At 44.2% G+C, this 23,548-nt stretch overlaps 1 protein-coding gene across 3 annotated transcripts in view; it reads right to left on the reverse strand.

Annotated features, from left to right (window-relative positions):
* PWWP2A (PWWP domain containing 2A) overlaps positions 1 to 23,548 on the reverse strand; it is a 116,684-nt gene that overhangs the window by 36,802 nt on the left and 56,334 nt on the right. For all 3 annotated transcript variants that reach the window (XM_079917736.1, XM_079917737.1, XM_079917728.1), the window contains one exon: positions 839 to 912. The gene's annotated coding sequence lies outside the window, so the exon portion shown is untranslated. The remainder of the gene's footprint in view (positions 1 to 838; positions 913 to 23,548) is intronic.

Raw genomic sequence — 23,548 nt, forward strand, 5'->3', positions numbered from 1 at the left:
ACACCAATTTTCAACCCAAATTCACTGGAAAGTGGTCGCACCTGGTTACTTGCTTCAGCCTTTATCTTTCCTTGCCGCTAGTATGCCACAGGTGCAAAAAGCCTCTGCATCGTCCTAATGCCTCTACTTCTCTATTCCCACTTTAAGTTTCTTGATTTGTTTTGTCTGGAAGAATCTGCTGAACCAGTTTCTTTCAAAAGACTCAGAGTGAGCCTTTTCTCCAGAAGAGATTGTAAGCACTGAGAATGCGTGCAGGAGCGAGGAGAGAAAAGTTGCCAACATGAGGGGGAGTAAAAAATGAAATTCTAAAGACTAATTACAGCCAACATTTATTGGGCACCCCCTATGTGCCAAGCACTAGTACAAACATTTAGTATAACACCTCATTTAATCCTTACAATACTACTATAAGGCAGGTACTATTATACCCATCTTATAAATAAAGAAATTGAGGCCCATAAAGGGTGCTGAAGGTCACTCAGTAAGTTGCACAGTCAGAATTCCAGTTTTGTTTTTGTTTTTTTTTGGGGGGGAGATAAATTAGGAGATTGGGATTAACAGATACACACTAGTATATATAAAATAGATAAACAGCAAGGACCTATTGTATAGCACAGGGAACTATACTCAATATCTTGTAATAACCTATAATGGAAAAGAATCTGAAAAAGAACATATATATATATATATATATATATATCTGAATCACTTTGCTATACACCTATAACTAACACATTATAAATCAACTATACTTCAATTAAAAAACTAAAATAGCAAAAAGAAAAGAAATTCCAGTTTTACATTGAAAGGACTGAAAATGGGAAAAAGTAACTATTACCATATGCTCTATTTCAAGCCCTGGGGCTCTTGGGAAAGGCACGTAGGAAATCCCAGTCAGGGCAGGATCAGCATCTGCAAAGTAACAGAAGGAAATAAATTTACTGAGTGTCCACTCTGTACCAGAGATCTTCCCATAAGCTCTCATTTAAAATCCTGTGAGTTAAGTCTTCTCCCTCTTTTACAAGTGAGGAAACTGATCCTTAGCCAGGTTAAAGGTCTTCTTGCCAGTCACACAGATAGCTAGCAGCAGATCCTATAGAACCCAGGTCTTTCCAAGTACATGATTGTTTCACTCATTCACTGAACAAATAATTTATCCCCTGCAGGCTAGATGCCTGCAGAAAACATCCATGGATCCCACCTTACAGAGTTTTTGCCATGATCAATTTTCTATATTTCAACATAATTAATTAAACATAACACATAGTCCTATGAAACGTGTAGACCCATACTGAGTTCCCACATTGTATAGTATCCCACATGGAGAAAAATACAGTTCAGGTCCTACAACCTGATTACCTCTTGCAGTAATTCATTGCAAGACGCTGCAGTAAATCATTTAAATTAAGGATTTATAGCAGATGGTGGCATATCAAGTCACCCTTCTAAATCACCATTTTCAGCCTGCAACTCAAGATCCTCTACTGGCTCCCTATGTGCACATCAAGTGTATCCTCTTCTGCTTGTCATTCAAGGCCCTCTCTGTTCCTACTTTATCTTTCAAGGTCTGTTCTCTACTATTCTTCAAGCTTTCTAATACTGGGAAGATCTTTCATCGATTTATTCCACAGATAAATATTCAAGGCCTACTATATGTCAGTTACTGGGCTAGGCAGTTAGAAGCCATGCAGAAAGAACATGAAAGCCTCCTTGGAGTTATTTTTCTAGTTAGGGAGCTAGAAAATAAGCAGTGAATAAATAACATGATTCACAGATTATGAGCAATGCCATAAAAGAAATCAACAGGGTGAGGTGATAGGGAATAGCTGGGGGAGGGGCAGAGAGTGTCTCATTCAGATAAGGTGATCAGAAAAGACCTCTCTGAAGACAAGATATTTTAACTAAAATGCAAAGGATAAGAAGGAGCCAGCTGGGCTTCCCTGGTGGCACAGTGGTTGAGAATCTGCCTGCCAATGCAGGGGACACGGGTTCGGGCCCTGGTCTGGGAGGATCCCACATGCCGCGGAGCAACTGGGCCCGTAAGCCACAACTACTGAGCCTGCGCGTCTGGAGCTTGTGCTCCGCAACAGGAGAAGCTGCAATAGTGAGAGGCCCGCGCACCGCGATGAAGAGTGGCCCCCGCTTGCCACAACTGGAGAAAACCTCACACAGAAACGAAGACCCAACACAGCCATAAATAAATAAATAAATAATTAAAAAAAAAAAAAAAGGAGCCAGCTATTGACATTGTTGAATGAACACTTGGGTTAAAAGGAGCAGCAATTGCTAAAGTCCTGTGGCAAAAGAGGGCTTGGCTTACTCCAGAAACAGGAAGAGACCAATGTGGTTGAGGAGGCATAAGCAAGAAGATAAGTAGCTGAGATAAGGTTGGAAAGGAAGACAGGAGTCAAATCATATTTTATGTACTGCAAATACAAAAATGAGATTCTGCCCTTGGAGGGTTCCATATATACTGGGACCCCAGCTTTTACATGTGCTGTTGTATCCTAGTCTCCCCTGCCTTCTGTCTCCTCCTGGCATAGGATCAGCATAGAAGAGGCCCTTGGTATTTGTGGAATGGATAGCCACATGATATTTGGTGCTGAATGGATAGAGGTTTTCATGAATGATTGGAAGGTTGGATGATGTCTTAGTCCATTCATACTGCTAGAACAAAATGCCACAGACTGAGTGTCTTATAAACAACAGAAATTTATTTCTTACAGCTCTGGAGCCTGAAAATACAAGATCAGGGTGCCAGCACAGTCAGGTGAGGGCCCTCTTCCAGGCTGCAGAATTCTTATTGTATGTTCATTGGCAGAAGGAGGCAAGGGCGCTCTCTTGGACCTCTTTTTTTTTTTTTTGCGGTACGCAGGCCTCTCACTGTTGTGGTCTCTCCCGTTGCGGAGCACAGGCTCCGGATGCACAGGCTCAGCGGCCATGACTCACGGCCCCAGCCGGTCCGCGGCATGTGGGATCTTCCCGGACTGGGGCACAAACCCGTGTCCCCTGCATCGGCAGGCGGACTCTCAACCACTGCGCCACCAGGGAAGCCCATCTTGGGCCTCTTTTATAAGTGCATTCGTCTCTTTCATAAAGGCCCTGTCCTCATGACCTAATCACCTCCCAAAAGCCCCACCTCCTAATAACCACCTGGATGGTTAAGAGTTCAGCAAATGAATTTTGGAGGGACACAAACATTCAGACTGTAACAGATGAACAGCTGGTTGATTGGACAAATCGTTGAATAGATGGATGGATGGGTGGATGGAGGGGTGGATAGATGAATGGCAGGGATAAGGAATCCAGCTGACTACCCAAGTGCATCCTCACTGTCACAAGCCGACTTTGATCTCTGAGCTCTGTGCGTACTACAGGTTGGTGGCTAAAAACTCAGAAAGTAGAACGAATGAACCTGTATATGACTCCTCAGTTGGGCTCTGACTAGCGTATGATCTGGGCATAATCTTAGGCAAGTTGCTTAACTTCATTTATAAAATGTCTTAATAATAACTACCTTCCAGGACTTCCCTGGTGGCACAGTGGTTAAGAATCCGCCTGCCAATGCAGGCCCACACAGGTTCAAGCCCTGGTCCGGGAAGATCCCACATGCCACAGAGCAAGTAAGCCTGTGTGCAACAACCAGTAAGCCTGCGCTCTAGAGCCCGTGAGCCACAACTATTGAGCCCGCGTGCCACAGCTACTGAAGCCCGCACACCTAGAGCCTGTGCTCCGCAACAAGAGAAGCCACTGCAATGAGAAGCCCGCGCACCACAACGAAGAGTAGCCCCCGCTCACTGCAACTAGAGAAAGCCTGTGCGCAGCAACAAGGACCCAATGCACCGAAAATAAATAAATAAATTTTAAAATAATAATAATAACTACCTTCCTCTAGGACTTGTTTTTTAAATTATGTAACATATATGAAGTGTTTAACATAGAACCAAAATCATAGTGAGCATAGCTCAATAATTGTTAGCACCTACATCCAGAAATGCAGAATTAGGACTTCCCTGGTGGTCCAGTGGTTAAGACTCGGTGCTTCCACTGTGGGGCACGGGGGTTCAATCCCTGGTCTGGAAACTAAGATCCCACATGCTGTGTAGCACAGCCAAAAAAAAAAAAAGAAATGCAGAATTATCATTGCATCTGGGGCTGATCGTACTCCAGGGGCTCTGACTCCCAATAACCAAACTTGTGAGAGACTAAGTAAAAACCCAGACACTGGGGTGACATGAAGAGGGATAAATGGCTACTTATGGCTTAGTAGGTTTTGTTTTTGTTTTCTGGGCCTGGACTCTCAGGAAATCAAATTATCGACAGACAAAGCATGGGTAGTGGAGACTCAGGACAAAAGGAACTAACTGACAGCACGTGGCTGAGAAGCCACAGTGCCGAGTAAATTGCTCCTCCTGTTCTAGGCCTATTTTTGTCCAAGTAACCAATATTTCTCTTCTAAAATCAGATCGCCCACTTCCAGACCAAGATCGTGATAGAGAACTACTAACAGACATGTCAATCACTGGCTCTCTCTCCATGTGTCTCAGCAGTTCTCAATGTATTGAGGGATCTCTCTGAGAATCCGCTAAAAAGCTATGTTTTACATACTGTGTGATCACATTTATATAAAATATGAAAACAAGCAAAACAAATTTATGCTGTTAGAAGTCAAGATAGAGGTTATTCTAGGCAGGGGGAGGGGGGCAGTACAGGGAGTGACTAAAAGGGAATACGAGTGGAGTTTTCTGGGATTCTGATAATTTTCTGTTTTTCATCTACTCACTAGTTATACAGGAAGGTTCAGCGTATAAAAATTCATCAAGCTGTGCACATATGTGCTTTTCTGTGTACAGTTTTGTATTAGTTATCTTTTACTGCTAAGTGTCTTAAACAACATATATTTATTCTATAGTGTCTTGGGGCAGAAATCCAGGCATGGCTTAGGTGGGTCCTCTATTTTGGGTCTCTCTCCAGGCTATAATCAAGATGCCAGCAGGGGCTGCAGTCTCTTCTGAAAGTTTGACTAGGGAAGGGCCCACTTTTAAGCTCATTCATATGATCTTTGCAGGATTCAGTTCCTCAGTGGCTGTGCTCAGCTTGCCAAGTGGCCCTCTCCATAGAACAGTTTGTGATTTAGAGCTCGCTTCATCAGAGCAAGCATATGAGAAGAGCCAGAGAGAAATGATGCAAGGAAGAGAGAAGTCACAGTCTTTTATAGCCTAATCTCAGAAGAGGCAGCCTGTCACTTGTGCTGTATTCGGTTCAGAAGGAAGTCACTAGATCCAGCCCAAACACAAGGGGAGAAGATCATACAGGGGCATGAATACCAAGAGGCAGGGATCCTTGGGAGCTGAGGGTCACATCATTTCAAGTTTTTTTTTTTTTTTTTTTTTTTTGCGGTATGCGGGCCTCTCACTGTTGTGGCCTCTCCCGTTGCGGAGCACAGGCTCCGGACACACAGGCTCAGTGTCCATGGCTCACAGGCCCAGCCGCTCCGCGGCATGTGGGATCTTCCTGGACCGGGGCACGAACCCGTGTCCCCTGCATCGGCAGGCGGACTCTCAACCACTGCGCCACCAGGGAAGCCCAAGGAGACTTTTTTTGTGTGTGTGTGTGTGTGGTACGCGGGCCCCTCACTGCTGTGGCCTCTCCCGTTGCGGAGCACAGGCTCCAGATGTGCAGGCTCAGTGGCCATGGCTCACGGGCCCAGCCGCTCCGCGGCATGTGGGATCTTCCCGGACTGGGGCACGAACCTGTGTCCCCTGCATTGGCAGGCGGACTCTCAACCACTGTGCCACCAGGGAAGCCCCATTTCAAGTTTTTAAAACATGAAAAGGAAAAGTATTCCAGATGTTTCCCCAAACCTCCCCCCACCCCAACATACTCATCCACAGACGCTGCTAAAGCCTCTTGTTCGATGTGGATGCTTTCCACCCCACGCTACCTGCTCCCTCCTAACAGATCCTCACTTCAAACTGGCAGGTGGAAGAGGCCATCATATTACAGAAGTAAATCCCAGTATTGAGGACAATCCCTATAAGGAGAGTCATCATTGACCCAACCATTATTGAGCACCTACTATGTGTCAGGCTAAGACAGCAGCCAGATGAGCCTGGGGGGGGGGGGGATCAAGCACATCAAAGATGGGCACTGTCCTGAGACATCTTCCTCCAAGGTCTCGAGTGTCCTTTCACATGCTCCCCTCCCCTCTCTGTATATTCTCAACAGCTGCCATGTCAACGTAGTTCCTTAAAAATGGACCCCAAGGGAGGGAGTAGTTCTAGGCTGATCATCTCAGTTTGTCTGTGACTGAAGGGTTTCCTGGGACACAGGATGTTCAGTGTTAAAAGTGGGACAGTCCTAGGCAAACCCTAATGGTTGGTCAGGGTTCATGCTTCATGTCCTGCAGAAATGAACCCTGATCTTTGCAACAACCCAGCAAGAAAGGGAGCCTCGGAGAGGTTAAAGAAAGCTTCCAAAGCTAAAGACTGGGCCCCTCAGTCTCCAAAGAATGTGCTCTCAGCAACTTAGATCTTTTGGCTGTTTCTTGTATTTCCTTAGACATCCCCTGGGACAGGATCCTTGGGTAAATGGCATATCAGTGTGCATTTTTGTGTCTAGCCTTCTAGTTCCAAGCCCACAGGTTAAATCTGACCTTAAAAATAAAAGTAGAAAATGTGAAAAAACAAAAACAAAACCTGACCTTAGATTCTAAACACCCCTGATTGTACCCACCCCATCAAAAAATTCTAAGAACTTGTATTTACTTGACATTCCTCTAGGTTGGGTTCTGCCATCATTTCAAATGTGATAGCTATTATTAGATTTTTAGACCCTTGTAAAGTAAGGACTTTATTTTATAGCTTCCTTAGCACAGTGCTGGGACAAGTAATATCTAATATTTATCAAGTGCTTACTTCACATCAGGCCTTAAATCAATTAAGCCTTTTATATCCCTATGAGGTACATCGCATAATTATCACCATTACAGATTAGGAAACTGAGGCACAGAGAGGTTAAGTAAGTTGCCCAAGGTCACACAGCTAGTAAGTATAGGGACCAAAGAGTAATATCTATTTGCTCATTGATTATAAAGAGTTCCCTGTGTTTTTTTCTGGAAAGACTATCATCTGTTCTGACAGACTTAAGTGAAGCTTTCTGAAAAATGGGTGGAAACCTCAGCTAAATAGGTACATGTGATATGCCATCCATTCTTGAAAAACCATGAAAGCATGATCATTTTGATAGAATTGCTTCTGTGTCATCACAGTTTCTCTCTGTCTTGGTTTCGTCATCTCTACATCAAATGATAATAATCATCTCTACCTCAAAAAAACTGGACCAGGTCTAAGAAGCAGCAACTATTCTTATGATCCCTCCCAAAGGTCTGGAGGCCTGGGCGGGAGCATGGAGGTCATTTGGTTAGTCCAGTATAAATTCTGAACCAGAAGCTGCAGGCCAGGCCCTGGTCTTAGCATTTGGTTCATGGCTATTCACTTCCACACAGCTATTTCAGTGTTTACCCCCAGTAATTTCTCTCACTACACACTTGCTATATATGCAAATGAAAAATGAACTGAATATTCAGTACTAAGTAGCTTTGGTTCATTTTTATACCAAATTCCTACTCTCTGTTTTATTTGTATTTGTTTGTTTTTAAAACAGCAGAGAGTTTTTAGGAAGGAATGTATGTATAGCTAGACATAGAAAAAAAACCCCGTGATGTCTGTCTTGTGCACCATTTGCACCTCTCCTACAGAGCACAGTGCCTGGAGTACAGTAGGCCTTCAAAAATATTTGTAGAATTCAAAACAAATGACTAAATGAATGGTTATTTCTAGGAAGTAGGATCACTGTGAGTTTTTTTTTCTTTTTGCCCATCTACATGTCCCAGTTATCCTAATTTTCTCATTTTTCTACAATGAAGATGTATTTCTTACGGAAAATGTTTAAAATCTTACTTCAGCAAATAAATACATAAGTAAGTGAATAAAATGGAGCCTGGGTAGCCTTGTAATAGGAAGGTTTCAAACATGGGCTGCCTGGACAGGGTGTGCATGACTCCGTTGCCTGGGATCTGATGGGAGAAGGGACAGGAGTCCCCATCCTAGAAGCCAGAGGCTCCACCAGCCTGCCCTTTCCGTTTTCCTTTGGCCCACAAGACATCGTTTCTTTGCTCTCGTGTGTTTACTGGGTGAAAGCAAGAAGCAAGTCCCAAAAGTGTTTTTCAAGGATTGTAAATGATTCATAGGGAGCTCATAGACCTTGGCTGTCTTCACGTTGCTGCATTGGAGGTGGTGCCGCTCCCACGCCCTCCCCGCCCCCCAACAGTTCCTGAACCCTCAGAGGCGACCCTCTTCTGTAAGTGTTGGCCCCCGTATCCAAATCCGAATTCCTTCCAGACTCAGCCCACTCCACCCAGGTCTGTGGATGCTGACGAAGAAGGGAACAGACAAGCCAATTTAGTTGTCATCCTCTCTTTGTTCCCTTGACCTTGAGGCACTTAACTCAGCAGAGCTAGCCGTGGGGGGAGCCCGGCAGAGTCCGAGAACGAAAGACTAGAAACCTTGAAGGGCTCTTGGAGCCCGCGCTCCTTCTCTCTGCTTTGGTCACCATAGTGACTTCTCTCTGAAACCTCAACCCTATGGTTTCTGCTGGATATTCATTCATAATAAGGCCACCTCTGCGTTTTCCGCCCACTGCGGAACAGGCACCAAGTGCACGTGGCTGACGCACTGGGCCTTTAAACTGCGGGACGGGGGGCGGGGGGGGGGGGGAGTCAGGGCGTGGCGGGGGGGAGGAAAGTAGGGGGGTGGCGCATGGCGGGGAGGCGGTCCTCTGCCGTGCACAGGGAAGGTTCAGAACTGGAGAGGGGTTCAGACCCCTTGTGGTTCTGTCCCCTCGGTTTACAGAGGAGAAAGGACTTGCCCAAGGTTTCTCAGCCCTTCGAGAGACAGCCCCGACTGGAATATGACAGCCCTGACTCCTGGCCAACTGCTCACTGCACTCCATCATCGGGGTGCACGTACGGCCCATGTTCTCACCCCAGATTTTCTAACTTCTTGGCCTTTTGTGCCAAGCACTGGGCATACTTTCTGGGTCTGTTACTAAACGTTATGGAATTTATGGTAATCAGATCGTGATGAGCCCCTAGTGAAAGTCTAGAACTAGAGTTCCTGTAGTGAGACAAAACACTTCCATTTCCAGTACAGATTTGCAAGTAAATTAGCTCATTTAATCCCTAAAATTACCCTGCAAAGTGACTGTTATTATTCCCTTTTAAATTGAGAAACCTGCGTCTTCAGAGAGTGTTTGAATGGGTAAACTTGGAGTCAGGTGAATTTGAATGCTAACTCTGCAATTTACTAATGATAAAGGATGGCACAATAGCTCATTAGTACAGGCAATGACTTCAGATTCACTGAGCTCAAGTCCTGCCATTTCCCTGCTGTGTGACTTTGGGCAGGTTACTTAACTTCTCTGAGCCTCTATTTCTCCATCTGTAAAAACATAATAGAACCTACTTCATAAGTCATTGTGAGGATTAATAAAGTAATGCATGTAAATCACTTAGCACTGCGCCTGAGGGTTAATAAGTGGTTTCTGTTATTCCAAAATTAGAAAGTACTCTCTCCTGCTAGAACTTCTGGTCACACACAAAAAGAGAAAATCTACACCCCTCTTCCAGGTTCACCCAGAGCCCAAAGCCTTTCCTTTGTGTCAGCCAAGGAACAGAGCACTTGAAAAAAATGACATTCCAAAGAGAGGAAGGTGAATTTGAAAGATGCTTTTCATAGCTTGATTTCACATTTTTAAAAGATTCAGACAAGGGAAGAGTGGAAATCTGTATCTTTCTATAGCCTTGCTGCTAATACCTCCAGAGTTATGCTGCCCAACACGGTGGCCGCCAGCCTTGTGTGGTTACTGGAAACATGAAATGTACCTGGTCCAAATTGAGATGTGATGTAAATATAAAACACACACTGCATCTTAAAGACTTGATACGAGAAAAATATTATAAAATATCCCATTGGAAACAACAAGGTCCTATTGTATAGCACAGAGAACTATACTCAACATCCTATGATAAACCATAATAGAAAAGAATATATAAAAACAGAATGTATATAGGGCTTCCCTGGTGGCACAGTGGTTGAGAGTCTGCCTGCCGATGCGGGGGACGCAGGTTCGTGCCCCGGTCCGGGAAGACCCCATATGCCGCGGAGTGGCTAGGCCCGTGAGCCATGGCCGCTGAGCCTGTGCGTCCGCAGCCTGTGCTCCGCAACGGGAGAGGCCACAACAGTGAGAGGCCCGCGTACCGCTAAAATAAAAAAAAAAAAAAAAAAAAGAATGTATATATATGTATAACTGAATCATTTTGCTGTACAGCAGTAATTAACACAACACTGTAAATCAACTATACTTCAATAAAAATAAGCAATTAAATTTAAAAAATAAATATCACATTGATAAGTTTTATACTGATTTCCCATTGGAATGATTTTTTTTTGGCTGCACCGTGTGGCATATGGGATCTTAGTTCCCTGACCAGGGATCAAACCCATGCCCCCTGCAGTGGAAGCAGGGAGTCTTAACCACTAGACTGCCAGAGAAGTCCCTGGAATGATATTTTAAATAAAATACATTGGGACTTCTCTAGTGGCTCAGTGGTTAAGAATCTGCCTGCAAATTCAGGGGACACAGGTTCGAGGCCTGGTCCAGGAAGATCCCACATGCCACGGAGCAAGTAAGCCCCTACGCCACAACTACTGAGCCTGTGCTCTAGAGCCCGCGAGCCACAACTACTGAGCCCGCGTGCCATGACTACGGAAGCCCACGCGCCTAGAGCCCGTGCTCCGGGACAAGAGAAGCCACCGCAGTGAGAAGCCCGCGCACCGCAATGAAGAGTAGTAGCCCCTGCTCGCCGCAACTAGAGAAAGCCTGTGCACAGCAACAAAGACCCAACGCAGCCAAAAATAAATAAATAAATTTTAAAATAATAATAACTACCTTCCTCTAGGACTTGTTTTTTAAATTATATAACATATATGAAGTGCTTAACACAGAACCAAAATCATAGTAAGCATAGCTCAGTAAATGTTAGCACCTAGATCTAGGAATGCAGAATTAGGACTTCCCTGGTGGTCCAGTGGTTAAGACCTGGTGCTTCCACTGTGGGGCACGGAGCAGCAATCAAAACCCAATGCAGCCAAAAATAAATAAATAAATAAATTTTAAAAATAAAATATATTATTAGAGTTAATCTTACCCATTTCTTTTTTTTTTTAAAGATTTTTGATGTGGACCATTTTTAAAGTCTTTATTGAATTAGTTACAATATTCCTTCTGTTTTATGTTTTGGTATTTTTGGCCCCGAGGCATGTGGGATCTTAGCTCCATGACCAGGGATTGAACCCGCACCCCATGCATTGGAAGGTGAAGTCTTAACCACTGGACTGCCAGGGAAGTCCCCTACCCATTTCTTTCGATGTTTTTAATACAGCTACCAGAAAATTTTCAGTTATATATGTGGCTCACATTGTATTTCTCTAAGGCTGAGCTAGTATAGAAAACTTTAATTCCAGCTCAGCTGACCTTCGTAGGACACCTCCTCACATTTCTCTCACTTAATTATCACAACAACATTATCTGGAAAGTATCGTTATCTACATTTTACCGGTGGAGGACAAGCTTAGGGATGCCAACCCTTCATTTTGCCAGGTAAGGTCACCAAATCACTATTATTATGTACTATCATCATTTCATAAAGAAAAGACGTCTTTAATAAGAATAAAATTGAAAGTTTCAACTATGTAAAACAGTACATTGACGCCCACAACTGTCTCCCCTAAAAAAAAAAAAAAAAAGCATCTTTAAAAGTTTATTATTTTGCAGGCACTGGGATAATATATGCTTCATCTTATTCAGTTCTGTAAAATCTATGAGGTCAGTACTATTATCACCCTTTAACAGATGAGGAGACTGAGGCTCTGGCTGTAGGATTTTAAGAAGATAGGTTACAGGGTCCCTGGAGAAAGAGAACCGGGAATGGCTTTCTTGACGTAAGAGAAGCCATTTTGGCCTAAGCCATTTTGTAATCTAAGCCTGGCCACAATGCTTGCCCTTGAACAGGTCTCAGTAATCAATGATCTTCAAGAACAAAGGAATGCAGGAGCAGAGAAAAGGCAGTCAAACAACACTGCAGTGATAAAGCAAAGTCCTAGTTCCTCCTCAAGGGATATACATAACAATATATCTTTGAGTTCTTCAAGAACTAAGGCCTCCACCCAGGTGGGGAATGTAATGATGATGTTGACCCTCCTGACTTCAATCAACTAAAGCTTAGACTCTGTGACCTTGGCCCCAATTCCACAGTGAATCCTCCTTTGCTCAAGCCCCTTCATGAATATGCATGTACACTTAGCTCGAAAATTCCCCAATTTTGCTGTTGGGGAGACACTGCTTTGGGAAAGATCCCCAGTGATCTCCTTACTTCCTGCAAGTAATAATAAATCCGTCCTTCTCCCCATCTGTGGCTTGGTGTGTCTTTGGTTCAACACCCACCAAGAAGCAAACCCATTTTTCAGGTAACAGGATTTGAACTGTCAAATGACAAAAATAATACAATTTTGTAATGAGTATCATGTCCTTTACTTAAGGGAAAACAACCCATGGATTGGGGGAGCACAGTGCCTCACAAGCAGTGCAGCACTCCTTCTGAGGGATTCTGGGCAAAAGCGAGTTTTACAGAGCATTAGATGAGGCAATGCAGAAACAGGGCATGATTGGCTAGGAGGTCAGGGATTCCTTATAAGGCCAGCAGGTCCTGTTTTCTAGGATAAGGTGAACTAGATTTAGCTGTTATTGGTGTAGTTAGGTTTCCTAGACAGTGAGGTGTTTCCAGTCCATGTGGGCTGACTCAGGTTTAGATTTGTAACTTGGGCCAGGCCACTGGGCAGCCTCCATTTTGTGGGTACCGATATAGGAATGTCCCTTATCAATTCCCCACTTTTGATCAATACTCTCAGTTGTACTAGAGTATTGATCAAAATTTAAGGTGTTAACTCAGCTCTGAGCTACTGCTTTTTGTGAATGCTGGTGTCAGGTTGGATCTCTGACTGGAATTCATGGCATTTTTGGCGTTCTAGGCAAAGGGAGATCATTTGTCTGGTCCCCAGCGGCTGCATGCATTCATTTATAGCCTTTGAGAGAACATAGCACACAAGGGAGACTATTAGAATGATTATAAGCAGGATGGTACCCAACATTTGGAGGGCACTCTGACTCTGAGGCCAAGGTGCCATGACCCAAACCAACTCAGATCAGAAAGATCAAAGAAAGACCCTGTTGAAGGAGTCACCTTCTTAAACCAAATGGCTTGCTCAGTGATATGTAGCTGAGTCTCAGCTTCCTCAGACTATTAATCCAAGTGCAGAAAGTGGTGTTGGGCACAGCACAGATACCTCCTTGCTCATCCAAAAGATAATCAAGGGCTATCCTATTAACAACAATTTTGGCCAGGGAGTCCAGGGATTTTTGTTGGACAGCTATTCCTTTAGCAGCAGATTCTGTGATGTCTTCGGGAGTTAAGGAAAGATTCCTGATCATAACTTCCTTTGCACTTACTTCAAGCCAGAGGAGGAGGGATCTGCTAAAGGAAGGGAATTCTGAATCATGAATGCCTCCTGGTAATTCCTGTTTGGTTCGATAATACAAATTGAGGGGAGTTACAAATGTTCAAATGGTACTTTTGGGGGTGGAGTTATTCCCCCGAAACTTGGATGGTTTTACTAGGATTATAAATTTGACAGGTTAAGCACCGATTAAAAACTATAGTTGCAGGGCTGCCCTGGTGGCACAGTGGTTGAGAGTCCGCCTGCCGATGCAGGGGACACGGGTTTGTGTCCTGGTCTGGGAAGATCCCACATGCCGCGGAGCGGCGGGGCCCGTGAGCCATGGCCACTGAGCCACGGCCGCTGAGCCTGTGCATCCAGAGCCTATGCTCCACAACAAGGGAGGCCACAACAGTGAGAGGCCCGCATACCACACACACACAAAAAAACTATAGTTACAGCCTTACGACATAATTTGGACCTTTTTTCCCCCCAGTAAATTAGTTCTTTATTCTAATCAGAAAGGTCTGAATTTTATTTACCTGTTGCGTTATTAAAAGAAAACTTTTTAACGGTCAAAAAATAAATATCATAAGTTCAATTTTAACTTTATAGGCACTTTCAAGTTCATCATTCCATTTACAGTATCATATCAAAGCTACATTTAAAAACTTTAAAGGGACTTCCCTGGTGGTCCACTGGTTAAGACTCTGCGCTCCCAGTACACGGGGCCTGGGTTCAATCCCTGGTCAGGGAACTAGATACTACCTGCTGCAACTAAACGATCCTGCATGCTGCAACTAAGACCCAGTGCAGACAAATAAATAAATATTAAAAATAAATAAATAAATAACTTTAGAAAAGTTTTCCTTGTAGAAAAAGAAATAGGTAAATTCTTTAAAAAAAAACTTACTCTTTCTCTTAAAAGAAGTGGACATGCCAAGTGAGAAACGTGCTGATACCTTGTAAAAGCTTTTTTCTGTTCCCATGGTGTGTCATGGAACATAAGGTATGGAGAAGTGGTACCCTGAGAGATTATGGGAGAACCAAGTGGCCATGCTGACTCTCCCAGAGTCTGGAGGTCTTACTTATATAAGACCCTTTGATTTCCAGTATCGGTGTTCCCCAGGAGACGAAGAAGTGTGTTGTAAAATGATGACCTATGATGTTAGAGGCTGAGTTAGAATATTAATGGACATTTGAACCACGCAGTAACTTTCATCCATCTCTGTGGACGCAGTGGCTTTGGCATGAAAATCTGCCTATGCCTTTCTCTGGTATTCGGGCTCAGTTCTTTTAGTGTGAGCCTTGATCTTCATGAGAGCGAGTTTAGAAGGGAGGAGAATGGCAGAGAGAAGTGCTTCTACTTATACCCTCTTCTGAATAGGAGTGCCGCTTGAAGTTGGAAAACCTCTTTGTTTCCATAACATTCCAAAGCCATGTTCCACACCAAAGGCACAGCAGCTATCAGTGTAAATGTTAACTAATTTTTCTCAAGAGATCACGCAGGCTCTTCTGGTCAAGGCAAATAATTCTGCCTGTTGTGCTGAATTACCTTGTGGGAAAGGTCTGTGTTCAGTGAACTCATATTGAGTAGGGACTGCACCACCAGCTTGATATTTTCCCTGTTTATTTTCGGTAAAAGACCCATCCACACAGAGAATTAAACTTAGGTTATGTAGGCCTATGTCCTTTAGATCTGGACGTGGGGTAACTAATTGGAAAGTGACGGTCTCACAGACATGTTTTTCTTCCGCATCTGATAAGGGAAGTAAGGCAGGAGGATTAAGAACGTTGCACCAAAAATAAAAATTAAACAAAAATTAAAATTAAAAAAGGGGGGCTTCCCTGGTGGCAGAGTGGTTGAGAGACCGCCTGCCGATGCGGGGATGCGGGTTCGTGCCCCGGTCTGGGAAGATCCCACATGCCGCGGAGCGGCTGGGCCCGTGAGCCATGGCCTCTGAGCCTGCGCGTCCAGGGCCTGTGCTCCGCAACAGGAGAGGCCACAGCAGTGAGAGGCCCGCGTACCGCCAAAAAAAAAAAAAAAAAAAAATTTTAAAAACGGAATTCCCTTTGGGAGATTGGGATTGACATATATACACTAATATGTATAAAATAGATAACTAATAAGAACCTGCTGTATAAAAAAATAAATAAAATTCAAAAAAGATAAAAAGGAATTCCCTAGCGGTCCTGTGGTTAGGACTCCGTGCTTCCACTGCAGGGGGGAACAGGTTTGATCCCTGGTCGGGGAACTAAGATCCCTCATGCCTCACGGTAAGGCCAAAAATTTTTTAAAAACCTTTTTTTAAAATTAATTAATTAAAAAAACCTCAAACATCGCAGAGTTTAAGATGTATGTTAGATGGACATAAAAGCAGGAGTCCAGGACTTCCCTGGTGGTGCAGTGGTTGAGAGTCCACCTGCCGATGCAGGGGCATAAGTTCGTGCCCCGGTCCAGGAAGATCCCACATGCCACGGAGCAGCTGGTCCCGTGAGCCATGGCCGCTGAGCCTGAGCATCCGGAGTCTGTGCTCCGCAATGGGAGAGGCCACAACAGTGAGAGGCCCGCGTACCGCAAAAAAAAACAAAAAAAACAAAACAGCATCCACCTGCCAATGAAGGGGACACGGGGTCGAGCCCTGGTCCAGGAAGATCCCACATACCGTGAAGCAACGAAGCCCGTGCGCCACCACTACTGAGCCTGTGCTCTAGAGCCCGTGAGCCACAACTACTGAGCCTGTGCACCTAGAGCCCGTGCTCCGCAACAAGAGAAGCCACTGCAATGAGAAGCCCGCGCACCGCAACAAAAAGTAGCACCCACTCACTGCAACTAGAGAAAGCCCGCACACAGCGACGAAGACCCAACACAGCCAAAAATAAATACATACATACATACATATTACGAACTAAGCAGTTTAAAATATTAAAAAAAAAAAAACAGTAGGAGTCCAGGGACTTCCCCGGTGGTCCAGTGGTTAGGACTTCACCGTTCAGTGGAGGGGGTGCGGGTTCGATCCCTGGTCGGGGAGCTAATATAAGCGAGCAGGACCCTATGGGGCCTTCCCGGGACAGTGCTTCCCCACATCCTCTGCTTCAGCCCTGTTCTGAAGTACCTAGGTAATAGTATTTGATGCACATTTCCTGAGTTGTTTTGCAGATGTGAACCACTCCCCGCCACCAAATGGAAGAACTACTTGATGACCATGAGCACATAGCTCCAGGCCTCCTGGAGCCTAAGGCCTGATCATGTTAACCCCTGTGACACCACCCTGCTGCCTCACCACCAGCCAATCAGAGAACTGGGTACAAGCTGGTCACATACCCTGCGACCCCCACCCCCCCGTTCCTGGCCTTTAAAAATACTTTGCCAAAACCCTTCGGGGAGCTCGAGGGTTTTCAGGGCGTGAGCCACCTGGTCTCCTTGCATGGCCTTGCAATAAACCTTTCTCTGCTCCAAACTCCCACGTTTCAGTTTGTTTGGCCTCACTAGGAGTCGGGCACACGAACTCGAGAACTTGACTTAACACTGAGATCCCACATGCCTTGCAGCCAAAAAAACCAAAACATAAAACAGAAGCAATATTGTAACAAATTCAATAAAGACCTTAAAAAAAAAAACAAAGGAGGAGTCCATAAGTAGTGGGTCTACTTGAGGAAAGATGCTGATCTTAGAACAACAGCAGAAAATGTTGGATGATAAATACATCTCCTAAGGTCAGGTCTGTTGAGGCTTCTATTAACTGAGTTGCAGCTGTGACTGCCTTAAGCTGATTTGGGTCAACTCTGGCTACTGAGTTTGGCGGCCTGCCGTAATATTCGGCAGGTCTCATTCTTCCACTGCAGTCTTGAGTTAACATTCCTAAAGCCTGATTATTCCTTTCTTGGATGATTATGGTCAAAGATTTGTCATAGTTGGGTAGACCCAGTGCCGGAGGATTCTGGAGGGCTGTCTTAAGGTCAGTAGGTGCTTGTTTGTTTTTTGTCTTCCCATGATGGGGGTTCTGGTGTGGTTTTGGTGAGTTCATAAAGCAGGGAAGCTGTTGAGGAAGAATTAGGAACCCAAAGCCTGCAATATCCTGCCAGGCCTAAAACCTCTCTGTTTTTTTGTGGTAGGTTTTAGACAGTTTTGTATTCATTGTATGTACTTTAGAGAAAAGTGAAATCCCCTAGTGCTTTTTTTTTTTGTAATTTATTCATTTATTTATTTTTGGCTGCCTTGGGTCTTCGTTGCTGTGCACGGGCCTTCTGTAGTTGCAGCGAGCGGGGGCTACTCTTCGTCGCGGTGCGCAGGCTTCTTATTGTGGTGGCTTCTCTTGGGCGCTACAGTGCGGGCTTCAATAATTGTGGCACATGGGCTCAGTAGTTGTGGCTTGTGGGCTCAGTAGTTGTGGCTCGTGGGCTCTAGAGCGCAGGCTCAGTAGTTGTGGCATACGGACTTAGTTGCTCCACAGCATGTGGGATCTTCCCGGACTAGGGCTTAGAACCCGTGTACCCTGCATTGGCAGGTAGATTCTTAACCACTGCACCACCAGGGAAGAACCTCCCCTAGAGCTGTAAATCATGTCCTAAATAGCAAATAACCTGATCGCAAACTCAAGTTTTTCCTTTGAGGACTTGTGACTTTTGCTTGCAGACTGTTGGAGTAAATATATTGAGTCTAATTTAGAGGCTTCCTGTGTGGAAGAACACAGCAACAGATCATCCATATACTGTAAAAGTTAGGGAATGTAGGGTGCTCAGATCTTGCTAGAGGGCTTGGGAAAATATGTATAAGTTCCAGTAAGTCCCTGAGGCATTATGGTCCGAGTATATTGCCGATTGTTCCAGGAAAAGCAAAAAATGTTGGTGATTTGAGTCCAGAGGGATGCTGAAGAAAGATGAGCTGAAGTCTACCACTGTGAAACACTAGCAGTTGGTGGGACCTGTGATAATAACGTCTTTGGATTGGGTACCACTGGAAGATGAGGAATCACAATTTTATTTATCGCCCTTAGGTCTTGGACAAATCGCCATCCTTGCCCACTTTGCTTTTTTTTTTTTTTTAATTTTTATATTTATTTTTGGCTGTGTTGGGTTTTCGTTTCTGTGCAAGGGCTTTCTCTAGTTGCAGCAAGCGGGAGCCACTCTTCGTCGCGGTGCGCGGGTCTCTCACTATCGCGGCCTCTCTTGTTGCGGAGCACAGGCTGCAGACGCGCAGGCTCAGTAGTTGTGGCTCACAGGCCTAGTTGCTCCGCGGCATGTGGGATCTTCCCAGACCAGGGCTCGAACCCGTGCCCCCTGCATTGGCAGGCAGATTCTCAACCACTGCGCCACCAGGGAAGCCCCACCCACTTAGCTTTTTAATTGGGAGGATGGGAGTGTTAAAAGGGCTGGTGCAGCCAGCCCTTGTAAAATTTAACCCTTGTAAAATTAAAGATTCAACAATGGGGATGAGTCCTTGTGTAGCCTCTGATGTTAGTGGATATTGAATCGATTTAGGCAAAGGTTTGGTAGAGTGTATTTTTATGGGTTCAGCACTCTTGATTTTCCAATGTCTGATGATAAACTTGCCCACAGATTCTGGGGAACTCCAGAAAACTCCTAGGGTGAAACATCTTCAATACTATCTATAGCAAATTGTAGAGCACATAATAATTGCGATTCGGGTTGGTCAGGGAATTCAAGGGTTATTTCTCCATCGGGCATGACCTTTATGTGCCTTTGTAATTTTTTTTCTTCTTTTTTTTGGCCGCTCGGCTTGCAGAATCTTAGTTCCACAATCAGGCACTGAACCTGGGGCTATAGCAGTGAAAGCTCCAAGTCCTAACCACTGGACTGCCAAGGAACTCCCCTTGTCCTTGTAATTTACATCAAAGATCTTAGCCCATTAAACTCGAAAGAGGTTGAGTCACAAAGTAGAAAGGTATTCTCATTGAACCTTATTTGAAAACCCCACTATTTTATATTGTTTTTCACTCTGAGGGATAGGTTGTTTTTATTTTTTTAATTAATTAATTAATTTTGGCTGCGTTGGGTCTTCGTTGCTGTGCTCGGGCTTTCTCTAGTGGCGGCGAGCGGGGGCTACGCTTCGTTGCGGTGCTCGAGCTTCTCATTGTGGTGGCTTCTCTTGGTGCAGAGCACGGGCTCTAGGCACATGGGCTTCAGTAGTTGTGGCTTGTGGGCTCTAGAGCACAGGCTCAGTAGTTGTGGCTCACGGGCTTAGCTGCTCCGTGGCATGTGGGATCTTCCCGGACCAGGGCTCGAACCTGTGTCCTTTGCATTGGCAGGCGGATTCTTAACCACTGCACACCAGGGAAGCCCGGGATAGGTTGTTTTTAAAAGATGGGGGCTGACTTAGGTTTAGATTTGTGACTTGGGCTGGGCCACTGGGGCAGCCTCTATTTTGTGGGTCCTGATATATGAATTTCCTTTATGAGAACCCACATCTGGTCAACCAAAGCCTGTTCTCTATCAGTTCTATCTCCCCATAACTGTCCTAGGAAGTGATTGCAGTTTGCGTTAGGTTGTAAATTTGATGAGTTTTTGTTGTTTTTTTTTTTGAATTCCATTATAGATTTATATCCTTTCCCTCCCCAGCCCAGTCTGTACTTGAATTTGGAGAAAGGTAGTTACAGTTGAAGTGACACATGTACTTAAAAGGAAATCAACACCTCTGCCTTCATCCTGCATGAATATGAAAGAGGGATTTCTATGTAACTAGCCCTTTGGATTTTCCCTTCTGATGAGGAAGCTCTAGAGAAGTCCAGGCTGTAGTTGGGCTGCCTGCCTCTTTTTCACACACGGCTTCATCTGCATCCTTCCAGGCAGTGCCTGAGGCCCTGGAGACCACGCCACTTCAGCCCTCTTTCCACCTGACAGGGGATTTAGAAACGAGCTTCCCATGCCTGATCAACAATTGATTTCTAACTTGTCCACCTCCTGGCTTTCAGCTCTCAGAGCTCAGCCCTCAGGGAGATCACACTTGACGTTGAAAGTTGAGGGGAAACCTGCTTGGCATTAACCTCCAAATTCAAATCCTGAAGTTGCAGATTTGCAGGGTGGGTGATTAGGGAGGCTGGCATTTTAAAGCCACAAGTATAAGGGTAGGCCCTTATGTCTTTTAGTCATATTGGGCTTGTGATTATAATGACTATTGCTTGGTAGATGCTTTGCAAACATGGAATCATCATGGAATCATGGCAACTCTTACTCATCATACAAATGAGGAAACTGAGGCTAAGGGAAGTGAAGTGATTTGCCCATGTCACACAGCTGGTGATGGCTGAGCCAAGACCCCAAACCTGGTCTATCAGACTCCAAAGCTTAGAACTCGAAACTAGTTTGCCCAAGGTCATGTCATGGCTAGTAAGTGATGGGGCCAAAATTCCAATTAAAACAAAAATGAGAGACCATGCCTTCGCCAGCAAACTTGTAGAGATGAAAGAAATGATGATATCAAATGTGAGTGAAGGTGAGTGAGATGAGCTTTCCTTCAGGCACTCAAGCGTCTGCAATTTGATGTTTCCCTTTTGAATAGCAATTTGATAACATATACAAAGTCCTTAATTTTCTTTTCTTTTTTTAAAAAAATTATTTATTTATTTATTTTTGGCTGCATTGGGTCTTCATTGCTGCACGCGAGCTTTCTCTAGTTGTGGTGAGAGGGGACTACTCTTTTTTTTTTTTTTTTTTTTTGGCGGTACGCGGGCCTCTCACTGTTGTGGCCTCTCCCGTTGCGGAGCACAGGCTCTGGACGCACAGGCCCAGCAGCCATGGCTCACGGGCCCAGTCGCTCCGCGGCATGTGGGATCCTCCCGGACTGGGGCACGAACCCGTGTCCCCTGCCTCGGCAGGCGGACTCTCAACCACTGCGCCACCAGGGAAGCCCGGGGACTACTCTTTGTTGCGGTGTGTGGGCTTCTCATTGTGGTGACTTCTCTTGTTGTGGAGCACAGGCTCTAGAGCACAGGCTCAGTAGTTGTGGCACACAGGCTTAGTTGTTCCACAGCATGTGGGATCTTCCCAGACTAGGGATTGAACCCGTGTCCCCTGCATTGGCAGGCGGATTCTTAACCACTGTGCCACCAGGGAAGTCCGAGGCAGCTTGTAAAAAAAAAATTCTTTATTTATTTATTTGGCTGCACTGGGTCTTAGTTGCAGCTTGCAGGGTCTTTTAGTTGCAGTATGCGGGGTCTTTTAGTTGCGGCATGTGGGGTATTTTAGTTGCGGCGTGCAGGGTCTAGTTCCCTGACCAGGAATCGAACCCAGGCCCCCTGCATTGGGAGTGTGGAGTCTTAGCCACTGGATCACAAGGGAAATTCCTCACTATGTACTTTATTAAAGGGGAGGGAAATTTCACCAACAAGGTTGGTAAATTTCACCAACAAGGTTTGGTAAATTAATTATAATATGGCCACTCAATGGTATATTATGCAACTTTAAAAGTTGTATTCATAAAGATTTGCATTAACATGAAAAGTGCTTATGACATAAGTCTAAAAGGATAGAAAGTACTACGATAATGTTTAAATGCATAAAAATTCCTGGGAATAAATACTCTAAAATATTAATATTTTACATTTGAATATTTAATATTTGAATGTTAGAAATAGAAGCCATTGTAATTTTTCTTCTTTCTATTTTTCTGCATGATTAAAATTTTTCATAAGGAATAAACCTGACCAAGGAGGTGAAAGACTTATATGCTGAGAGCTATAAAACATGAATAAAGGAAATTAAAGATGATTCAAAGAAATGGAAAGATATCCCATGCTCTTGGATTGGAAGAATTAATATTTTTTAAATGGCCACACTACCCAAAGCAATATACAGGTTTAACATGATCCCTATCAAATTACCCATGACATTTTTCACAGAACTAGAACAAATAATCCTCAAATTTATATGGAACCATAAAAGACCCAGGATTGCCAAAGTAATCCTGAGGAAGAAGAACAAAGCAGGAGATATAGCCCTCCCAGACGTCAGACAATACTACAAAGCTATAGTAATCAAAACAGTGTTGTATTGGCACAAAAACATACATATGGACAAATGGAACAGAATAGAGAGCCCAGAAATAAACCCACACACCTACAGTCAATTAATCTTTGATAAAGGAGGCAAGAATATAAAATGAGAAAAAGACAGTTTCTTCAGCAAGTGTTGCCGGGAAATTTGGACAGCTGCATGTAAATCAATGAAGAACACACCCTCCCTCCATGCACACACACAAAAAAACTCAAAATGGCTTAATGACTTAAATATAAGACAAGACACCATAAAAATCCTAGAAGAGAACATAGGCAAAACATTCTCTGACATAAATTGTACCAGTGTTTTCTTAGGTCAGTCTCCCAAGGCAACAGAAATAAAAACAAAAATAAACAAATGGTACCTAATCAAACTTACAAGATTTTGCACAGCAAAGGCAACCATAAACAAAACTAAAAGACAACCTACAGAATGGGAGAAAATATTTGCAAATTATGCAACCGACAAGGGCTTAATTTCCAAAATATACAAACAGCTCATACAACTCAACAACAACAAAAGAACAATCCATTCGAAAATGGGTGGAAGACCTAAATAGACATTTCTCCAAAGAAGAAATACAGATGGCCAATAGGCATGTGAAAAGATGCTCAACATTGCTAATTTTTAGAGAAATGCAAATCGAAACTACAAAGAGGTACCATCTCACACCAGTCAGAATGGCCATCATTAAAAAGTCTACAAATAACAAATGCTGGAGAGGGTTTAGAGAAAAGGGAACCCTCCTACACTGCTGGTGGGAATGGAAGTTGGTGCAGCCACTGAGGAAAACAGTATGGAGGTTCCTCAGAAAACTAAAAATAATTGGGATCCACCAATCTCACTCCTGGGAATATATCCAGACAAAACTCTAATTCAGAAAGATACATGCACCCCTATCTTTATAGCAGCAGTATTCA

Source organism: Stenella coeruleoalba, assembly GCF_951394435.1.
Source record: "Stenella coeruleoalba genome assembly, chromosome: 3".
In the NCBI taxonomy this organism is placed as follows: Eukaryota; Metazoa; Chordata; class Mammalia; order Artiodactyla; family Delphinidae; genus Stenella; species Stenella coeruleoalba.